Source organism: Cupressus sempervirens, chromosome 2 (assembly GCF_028749045.1).
Source record: "Cupressus sempervirens isolate cs-2001-9-10 chromosome 2, ASM2874904v1, whole genome shotgun sequence".
Lineage (NCBI taxonomy): Eukaryota > Viridiplantae > Streptophyta > Pinopsida > Cupressales > Cupressaceae > Cupressus > Cupressus sempervirens.
In genome coordinates, this window is record NC_143119.1 from 407,388,617 (window position 1) to 407,399,818 (window position 11,202).

Genomic DNA, 11,202 nt, shown 5'->3' on the forward strand with positions numbered 1-11,202 from the left:
CCCTTCCCTGACTGCAAAACATCACAAAGTATGTTGTACACATTACAGCCAAACTGCTATTTCAAGAAAGATAGAAACTCCTTTCACAAAATTACATCAACTATCAAAATCCTATCTCTATCTCAGACATAATTCTGGAAAAGAAAAACAACCCCTACTCTGCATCTCACAGCCTCTCAAGAAAATGGAATGATCTTGCAAAATCCCCTCCCTGACTGAAGCCCAAAGTCTACAGTCTAGAAGTTGGAAGAAATCAGAACCCCTCCTTGTTTAATGCTTTCATCATTTATAGAATTTGGTGGCCGACTATTCAGTTTCTATAACTAATTCTTGGAAATCTTTTTCGCTTTCCCTTTCTTTTTCTCTCACCCTTTAATACGATGGGTAATGACAACTGTTTAAAAGAATCTTTACATTTTACATATTCACCTCCACATGTCACTAGTGCATTTGAGGTCATTTTGTGACCAAAAATTGTGACCAAGTTTTTTAAATGGGTTGCTTGGTCGCGTTATAAAGCAAATTTTTGTTCTTTTTTAATAACTAGCCTGTGTTGGTCACAATTGCGACCAATTATTTTGGTCGGAATTGTGACACACAGGGAAGCATAAAAAAAAGAAAAAAAAGGGCAAAACATTTCATTTGGCTTTGGCGCGAGCGAGGGTCTCCATCAACATTGGCTCTGCTACAGTTCGTTTTCATTTGGCTTTGGTGTGAGGGTATCCATCAACATTTGTGTGAGGGTCTCCATCAACATTGGCATGAGGGCACATCTTGGTGCGAGGGCATGTCTGATCTGGTGCATTTGATTGTAGAAATTTTGAGGGCACGTTTAAAATTTTGAGGAGTTCCATGTGATTCCATTAGACTAATTTATGAAAACCATTGCAATGTGCCTTTAAAATAATGTATTGGGTGCATTTCATTTCTATTTCCATTTGAAATTGCTTTGAAAGAGTCTACTGCATTATGCTTTGACATCAGTTGATGGGTTTATGATAGTTTGCATTCATATTAATTGGTTATTGTATAAAATTAAAGTTGGCTCAATGTTTTGATTTGTAAAGGCATAACATTCCACTTATTCTCATTTGTGAAGGAACTCCAACCGATCATAGTACCATTTTTATCACTAACCATTTATATCAGATAGTGATAAAAATGGTCAGTGGGTCATTCAGAGCAGTGGCTTTTCAAAGAAACAACTTTTATCTCTGAATTTCTGATATTTTACTTGAATTAGATGGTTTCATAGGCATTTATAGGAAGCCAAACAACATTACATAAATTTTTGAAGAGATTGCTTCTCATAGTATTGGGGAACAAATGAGTTGGGTGGCAGGCCACAACACTCATAGTTGAATGCCATTTACACTGCACATCTTTTTCCAAATCTTTTATTCAACAAGACCACATCACACACCATAATAAAAATGGACCTTCTTGAAACTTATTCAATATCTCAATTACATAGCCCATGCAAGACATCGTTTAACATCACAGTCAAAATGGTCATCATGTGGTCAATCTTTCAACTTATTACTGTATACTATGAGTATATCTATTGAGGGAATGATTGGAAAATTGCACAAAAAAATGTAAAAAATTGTATAAAACATGGGTGAATACATAAATCTTAAAATGGTGAAACTAAGGGTAGAGATTTTAGGGAGTCAAAGAGATGTTTAGTGACATGATTAGCTTCTGGCATAGATCAGATTACATAATTAGGGATAAGGATTGTAATCTGTAACTCTCTTTTGGGGCATCCTTTTTATGATATGCAGTGTATCATCTCATTAGATTCTTCACTCATACTATGCAACTTTCCATGAACTTCCTATTTGGATTATGTTCATGATCTCAACTATTAGGGGAAACTCTGCACACTCTGTCTTCTCTCGACTGTGTAGGGTTCTAGAATTTTGAACACTTTTGATCTCCTTATGACTTGAAGAGCCTTATCTTTATTAGGTCTTCTTCCTTTGAAATTGATGTCATTTGAATTGACACTAAGTTTCTTATCAAATGCAATTGGCTACTTTGCATAATTCACACTAATAGAAACAACAACACCAACTACTTGTTACTCTGCAAGGAAAAAGTGAGCATCTTCTGCACCCCTTTCACAACTTTTATGCAATCTTTTGTGTCTGTTATAAAGTGTACTCCACATTTAATGATTCGTCTTGATAGAAGTCCTCTCCTTGGAAAATAACAAGCTTTTTCATTCTTGAATAGGGCTTGACTACTATTCTATTTATCCTAGGAATGCCATGTAAAACTCTCTGCCATATACTAACATATTCAGGCTGTATTTTATTTTTTAATGGACACTTTTAATGGATTTCTACCAAGTCACTACTTTAAGAATATGCTCTCTTTCATCAAGATTACTTTCTAGGATAGTTACTAAACTTTTTATGTCAATACTTTAGTTAGAAATATGCTTTCTTGTTCAGCAACACAAAATCTGCCTTGTCTTCATAATTTTTATTATAGTAATATTTACTTTAATATATTTTTATTAATATTTACCACAATGTCAATTAATATTTACTTTAATATATTTTTATTATAGTAATATATTATAAGAAAAAATTAAATCTTTACAAAAAAAAATTAATACCAAAATATTTCTTATGAAAAAGATATAGGCTAGTGTAAATGTAAAAAAAATTAACTAAATTTTTCAGATGTTAAAACTAGCACATATGTGAATTTAAAAGATTTATTTATATAATCTATTAATATTTTCTTTAAAATTTATCTCGACTCCAAGGAAAAAGCTAAGGAGTGAGCAAACATAAATTTGAGTGGTAAATGGATCCACCTAGGATTCTATTGGAAGCCAAAGTGGATGTCCATATTGTTGTTCTTTTTACTAAAATAGATTCAAAATTCATAAGCTTGTATTAGATAAAAGGGAAAACTTTATACAAATTGTCAAAAACCTGTGACTGTCAAATACAGGGTCTTTGATCATTTCTACCATAAACATTCAATAGAAAAATCTCTTGTCCATAAGTTTTGGCTTCCTCACACTTACAGACACCTCAATTCTGATTTATATATCTGAAATAAGAATCATGAAAATTAATTATAGTTCATAATTTTTTTCTACTTTCTAAGATCTATATAATTCTGATGATGGGTGTGATTTCAAAAATTGATAAAAGCAATTTGAGACAATCAAATTAAACTGTAAATTTTTCATCTTGGAAATCTTATATTTGAATCTATTGAAACTTAATACATAATAACAAAAAAATTTATAACAAAATCTACCTGAGCTTTGAAGACAAGTAGTTCATAGTAAACTGACAAATCCTCAAAATTGAGTATAGAAAGACTTTCAGGCCACTCTCTAGACAGAATCTCTTCCACAATCTCAATCCTCTCCTCTCTTTCCACTTCCACACTTTTACTTGAAATCACATTGAATGGATACCTCACTTGACCTCTCGATTGCCTTCTCTTCCTTTCACACTGAGCTACTTGTGTTGGTAATAATGGCAGTGCAGCAAATGCTACACACTTCAATTTCACTGCATGTACCAAAGACATTGGTTGTTCCTCTCTACTTTATTATACTCAATTCAATATCTCTTGCATTTTGACATTTATATAGAAAATTAAATGGGCCATACTGAAATAAATGAAAGCTAAATGGTTTCAGAATTCAGCTTCATTTCGTGCAGATATACATTGAATCTTATCTTATATGTGGGTCCATTTTAAGACACGTGTCTATACATTGGCAAATATTTGGAATGCCTTGGCACATTCCTTTGAATTATTGTGTAGTGGATAAGATGGACTAAGCTATTGAAAGAGATTGATGGTAAATTTTGTGGACTCTAATTTGTATGAAACAATTGCGTATTACAAGTGGCTTCTACAATGGAGGACAAACTGTTTTTGACTCTTGTAAAACAACTGGCTTCTATCATGGAAAGTGGGGAAGCTAAATTTTAGGGGCTTCAAATGAAGCCAAATATTTGAATGAAGGTCCCAAGGGACTTCACTCAAAGCCTCCATGCCGATATTGGTGTGGGGGCTTTGAATGAATATTAGGGCTTCATACAAATCTGACTTGCAGACCCCGTTCATACTCCTAATAATCGATCGGAAAAGATTTTAAATCCAACATTTTTTTCTTTTTTGTCCCATGGTTTCATGTATGAGTTGGTGGACTAGGGCGCTAAGAGGGAATTCAATAACATCATACCTTGCATTAGCATCTCCGTCTATGGTGCAGGAGGACCTAACTCTTATGAAGTACAACTTTATGTAATTATTAATTAAATTAATTAGTTTGAGTTAATTAGATTTAATTAATAATTAAGTTATGTAATAAAGTTTTAATTGATATGATAATAACAATTCTTTAGTAGATTTGTTAAGTATCGAAGCCTTATGACTTGAATAATGACTTTAGATATTATATGTTTGTTAATGATGATAACGAATAAATTAAAAGACTCAAACTTTAGTAATACTTAATTAAGTTTCTAATTGAGAACTAATAGAATGTTGGAAGGTCATGGACTGTGTACCTATGTTAATTGAGCTTTTAATAACGTTATAATCTTCTTATTCGAAGATTGATAAATGTCCCTCTTATAATATAATGAGTAATGATCCTTGATCTATGTTGAAAAGAGAAGTAACATTAAGAAGAGTTAACCAATTAGAATATGGATCATAGTTAATTAAGGGTCAATGATGATAAGTTTAATGAGTAAAGTATTTACCCTTAAGCTATTCTTAGAATATTATTTTAAATAATGGAAGGATAATGCTATCGGGACAAACAAATAGGATGATGTGTAGGTCAAATGGTAAATCCTATACACTTGAAGTATACTTGAAACAAAAACTGGAAACCTCTACACTTAACTCATCCATGTGATTTTAGTAAACCAAAACATGTGTTTGCATTGTGTATCCTCTATGCTATCTATTTTGGGTTTTGGGTTGACTAGTGTTGACCAGTCCTAGGTTGTGACCAGAGGCTCGAGGGTTATGAGATGTGATGGCATGTTGATCTTATTTGGTCTCGATCTTTATAAACCCAACCATGGTAATGTGATCATATGCTCTATGAAATGTTTGTATTTACTGATTGTTATTGATTTTCAGTCTTTATGTGTGAAGTTGAGATGTATGTGTATGAGACACTTGAGCTAATCATTTTTGAGTCATCGATCAGTTATCCTTGATTTATTTTCTAGTCGCCATGATGGGATTGAAATGTGGATTTATTTCTTGATGATGTCATGTTGTGACATGTTTGACTCAACCATTTTGTAGTCTTCGATCAGTATGATTTTGAGATATTCTTGGTTGCTTGATGAGAACCAATGGATATTGTGATTTATTTTGACATATATTTTGGTTATTGAGAACCAATGGATACTTATGATTATCAGTGACACCTTCAATTGCCAATAGAGAACTATTGTGGTCATGATTTTCTATGAATGCTTTTTAGATGCTCATGGAGATTTGATGATTCTTATCATGGATATTTGATGCTTTTATCATGGTTATTTGATGATTCTTTTTATGGATTATCTTTTGGTATTTCTTTCCAATCGCTTGTACAAGACTTTGGTGATTTTATGATTCCATGAGCTTAGGGTAGGTAATCTACTTGTAGTGTCGGAAAGTGGCTTGCAATGGGGGCCGAGGCCCTAAGTGGCTACCAGGGTAACTAATTGTAAGTTTGGTTAATAAGTGATAAAATTTACACACTAAATAGGGATTAAATGAACCTAAAAAGATAATTTTTTTGATGTTCTCGCCCATGCCTTGAGTGCTTGTACAGACTAGGATGGGAGTAGAGAGAATGGATGGTTGTGACCTTGCATTCCGTAGTATGCCTCGTCAGTATGAGAGGATACTAGTGGCTACATGAGATCAGTATGGACCCGTGGAGTTTAGCTAATTGCCAGGCTAACTTGTACGTGATAAATGTGATGACACTTTCCTGCTTGCAGAGTAGGTTTCCTACATGTCATTATGTGCCTCTGGGAATTAGATGTCAATTTTGTGTTTGGAACCCTTGAGTTAGTATACTTTTAGGATTCCTAAACTTATAGAGATTTATGCTATGTGATTTTGAAAGCCTATTTGGGACTTGAGATTATCTCCTTAGCATGGTGGGAGTGGACCACTTAGGTTCCAAGCGGTCAGATGGTAGTGTTTTTCCACTCTTATCATTTGAGATCTGTCCGAGACACCGTGGCTGGAGCATTCTTGGTTGGTATTTATCTTCATTATGTTCTTGGATCATTGTGATAGATGATATACCTTATGATGGATGTATTTACTGGTATGGTTTTTATATTGATGATTTGCATATGTTAAATGATGTTATCTTATGCTTTACTTTGTATGTTAGTAGGATGTTTTAGGAGTGACATTCCTACTATGATAATATCGATGATCTCTTCGGTGCTTTGGAATTTTATGCACGGAGGGATGGCTAGGATCCACGATGGTCTAATGATGCTATTTGTGGTTGGGAGGAACTGTGGACTTAGTTATTTATGTTTGTGATGTATGGTTATCTTTATGTGATGATGTATGATTTGTGGTTTCATTTATGTTATTGCATCATGGATTAATATTGGATGATGATGTACTTTATTTACATGGATGCTTTATTCTTTTAAGCCTTTCATACCTTGTAACATGTACAATGGATGATCGAGCTAAAATGTAGTTACAAAAAGGACACTTGTAGGTTGTTTAAGAATGTTGGATGTATCATTGTTATTTCATAAGGATGTGATGTTATATGAATAGTTAATTTAGATGTAATTCAATGTTAAGGGATTCATGAAGAATGTAATCTATTATGTGTGTTATGTTTACTTTTAGATGGACATTGCTATTGCTTTCGTTACTATGCATAAGTTGTGAATGGTTTATATTTCATATTTAAAAAAATAATTGTTTGGTAAACTTAGTGAAATTCTAAGTTAATTCTTTGGATCCCTTGGCGGGGAATTACATACAAAAATTTATCCAAGTTTTAAGGTGGAAGATTAAGGTTATCGCTAATTGTAACATCTTCTTTATGTGGTCCTATAATAATTAATTGAGAAGGAATAATAGCTAAGTCAAGGAATTTTTTTATGGACTTGGTATAAAGGAAGGATATTTTCCTTTATATAAGAGATGTGTTGATATGATTAAATGATTGATGATAAGCAGCAGAGAGTACGAAATGCAAAGTTGAGCAGAGTAGTGCAGAATTGAAGGAAACTTCATTTTTGAGGTTTTTTTGAGTGATTTAAGGTTTGGTATTTGGATCCAATGTTTGTGACCTAGTCTACAAGGTATAAAATTGAATGGTCTAGGATATGATAGAGGAAAGGATAGAGGAAAGAAGAAGATAACAGTAAATTACTTGTTTGAGTAGTGAGCTCTTCTTGTAGTTGAAATTGCATGTTTGGGTAGTGGGCTCTTATTGCATACATTATACCTAATGCAGAGAGATCAACGAAGGTGATGGATAGGTAAGAATACTTCTTCAAGTTTGAAAAGTTTGTCCTAGAACCCACTAGCCCTTAAGACACTTAACTAGCCCAAGTACACCCCAATGACTCCAAAGACCTCCAAATGCCTATGGTGGGTTGAAATGATGTTAACAAGGTGTATTTAGTAGGTTTCAACAATTTTTGGTCTTCTATGCAACTCCTAACATTCAAATCCCTCAAAACTGTCTTTTAGGCCTAAGAGCCCCCAATTAGCCCTGTTGTGACTATTTTTTCAAGTTTTCTCCTAACTTTTCCAAAGGACTAGGAAAAATAACTACATTTTCAAATACCCTTTTTGAATTTGTACAACATACTAAAATTTCAACAATGACTTCTTTGACAAGTTTTAGACTTTCTTCACAAACCCCTTGTTGACAAGCATGTAGTATTGGTGCATTTACAAAGCAACTCGTAAAAGTAATTAACATACAGACTTAAAATTTTTCATAGGTCCATAAAATGTCCCCAATTAAAGGATTCTTCAACAAATTTCACTCCAAGAGCCTCCTAACCCCAAAAGCCCCAAATTTGCCCTCTTAAAACCCTTGTTCCTAGGGCTTTCTAGATCTCCCATGTGTCAGAACTTCTAGAACCAATTGGAAGCACAAAAATCATTATTTCAAAATTCCAAACATGTTACAAAAATTTAACCATGCCCTCCTTAAGGCCAAACTCCTGCTGCTTGAGCCTACTAGACCATTTTTCACCAATTTTCACCCATGTTAGTGGATAGCTATCCTTCAAACCTTGTTAACTGCAAATGTTAGTGCATATCTATAATGTACATGTTATATTTTAGCCATCCCATGAAAAACAGCAGAAATATCTCATGGAATTACCATGATTATTAGTAAGAACCCTCAAAATTGCTTGAAAATGTGGGTTTCCAGCCAATCAGTGAATAATAGGTTAGCAAAATGCAATGAAAAGTAAGTAGATCTTCATGAAACAATATTAAAAATTAATGGAAATGATCATACCATGTACTTCTATTAGATTGGAACTCATAACACCAAGAAATCTTCAAAATGCACTCAAAAACAAGGCTTTTTCATTCCATTTATGGAGCAGTCCATACAACTGTTGTACTTGTACATGCATTGAAGGTTCTTAACCTTATATAGATACTATAGGGACCCCTTAACCATTTCCAAGTGGTTACACATGATTATCTTTAACCAAATTCAAGTTATGGCTTTTCCCTCCAAAATGCATATAACCATTACTATTTGAAATTTTCAATTCTTAAACTATTAAAACAAGCATTTAATGAGTCCTATGAACCTTCCAACCTATCAGTTGACATTAGTTGACTATGAAAAACTATATGAACCTGTAAAATGACATATTTGACCTATGCACTCCTTATTTCTCTTACAATGTAAGATTTTCACAATTTTGTCCTTTTAGTACTTATTACAAATATATGCTTTTTAAGCATTTAAGCTTTTATTTCATGAAACAACACATCATATCTTCATCCTCCTGGTGCTTTAGTCTTCAAAAGGGTCCCAAGGAGATGCCCTTGCATCAATACCACAACTCCTAACAGGGTTGGCACAACTCCTAATAGGGTTAGAGTCTCCTAATAGGGATTAAAAGTCTCCTAACAGGGACTCATTGTACTAAATGTTGTAATAGACTCCTAATAGGGTCCATCCTCTAACAAGGAATATTTATATTAGTACATCATCTTGTGGGCATCATTCCCACCAGGGTTTCTCTCTGATCAAGGGTTTCTTTAGTCAACATATCTAGTGTAATTGTGTATGTACATTATTGTATGGTTGTTGATTACTTTGGTGGACAATGATTTTGGTGGACTATTTTCTCTAACAATTGGTATCAGAGCCTCAAGCCCTTGAAGAAAAAGTTTAACAGCTTTGGCAGATCCATCGAAAAATTTTTCAAGAAAGATAATCTAAAGTTTGATGGAACAAATTATGATAGCTAGAAGGAAAAGATGAAGACGCATTTTTTGTGTATGGGTCTAGGATATTGGATCCTTACAAAATCAGAGAAGAAAACCATTGAAGAAAAGGAGTTGGAAAGTTGCTTTGAGGCAGAAAGAGATATTTTCATGTGTAACTTGAGAGCTAGGAAAGCACCATTGACTGCACTTCCTAAGATTGAGTACAATCAGGTATCACTTGCTATTTCATATTTGACTTGGAAAGCTTTGGAAAATAGTTTTGAAGGTGATGCATAATCTAAGAAGTTGATGCTACAAAGTTGGATTTGTGCATTTCAAGATGCTAAGATGATGGAAGATGAATTTGTAAGAACATATATAGGTAGGATATCATAAATTACTATAGATATTAAAGCTCAAGGAGGAACCAAAGAATATGATGAGGTTATATGGAAGATATTGAAGACTCTAACACCACCATTTAAGTCAATAGTTTAGATGATACAATTTTTCATATCATGTACCGAAGATTTCACAAAGGAGACATTGCTTGGAAGACTGGAACTAGTTGAGAATGAACTTAGACAATCCAAATAATTGACCAAAATAGAGATAGCTTTTAGTGCCTTGAATATTCAACCTAACTTATCAAGGAGCACAAGTGCTAGAGGAGATTTTTCTAGCAGCAATAGATTTGAGGAAGATAGAAAGATTGATGAAGTAGTTTCCCTTGTGGTAAGAAGAGAAAAAGGAGGTAAGAAAATCTTTAAATGTTGGACTTGTGATGAATATGGTCATTATGCATCTAAGTGTCCTAAAAGGGAGAAAAACTATAAGGGAAATCATAAACCTAAAATGTATGAAAATGAAAATAATGATTCTGATGAACAAGCATTAAGTACTAGTGATGATGAAATTGGATTTGTGGCAATTAAAGAAAAAATTCTAGATAAGGTAGCTTTGGTATCACAGGTTGAGAAGAAATCTAATTGGATAATTGACAATGGTTGTTCACATCATATACTACTGATATGAACAAGTTTGTTGACTTCAAAAGTTAGGATAGAGGAATTGTCAGAGTTGGAAACAATGTAGCATGCCAAGTAAAATTTATTGGATCTATAACTATTGATGGTAAAACTAATACTAAGGATGTATACTTTTTTTATGGTTTAAAGTATAATTTTTTGAGTGCTGGGCAACTAGTAGACATAGGTTATCAGTTGTAGTTCAGAGAAAAGACATGCATGGTCAAAGCTAAAGATGGAAAGGTAATTGGAATAGGAATGAGATTTAGAGGTAATGTATTTCAGTTGAATCCTACTGAAATGACATTTTTGGTTACTAAGGTAGATGACAGTTCTTTTTGCCATAAGAGATTCTATCACATAAACTTTGATAGTATTGTGAGGAATAGTAGAGTGTTTTTTGTTAGAGATTCGCCAAAGATTATAAAGCCTACTAACACAATTTACAAGGAATGTGCTTTGGAAAAGAATAATAGAAGTTCTTTTCCTAGCAAGAAGTTTACCACAATAGTGAAGTTAGAGATTGTACACATAGATCTCAGTAGTCCTACAAAGACTAGAGGATTCTATGGTGAAAGGTATTTTATGATTCTAGTTGATGATTTTTTGTAGAATGATATGGGTTGCATTTCTTAAAGAGAAATCTAATGCATTTGACAAGTTTAAGATATTCAAGAATAGAGTTGAGAATGAATCTAGTGTGAAGATT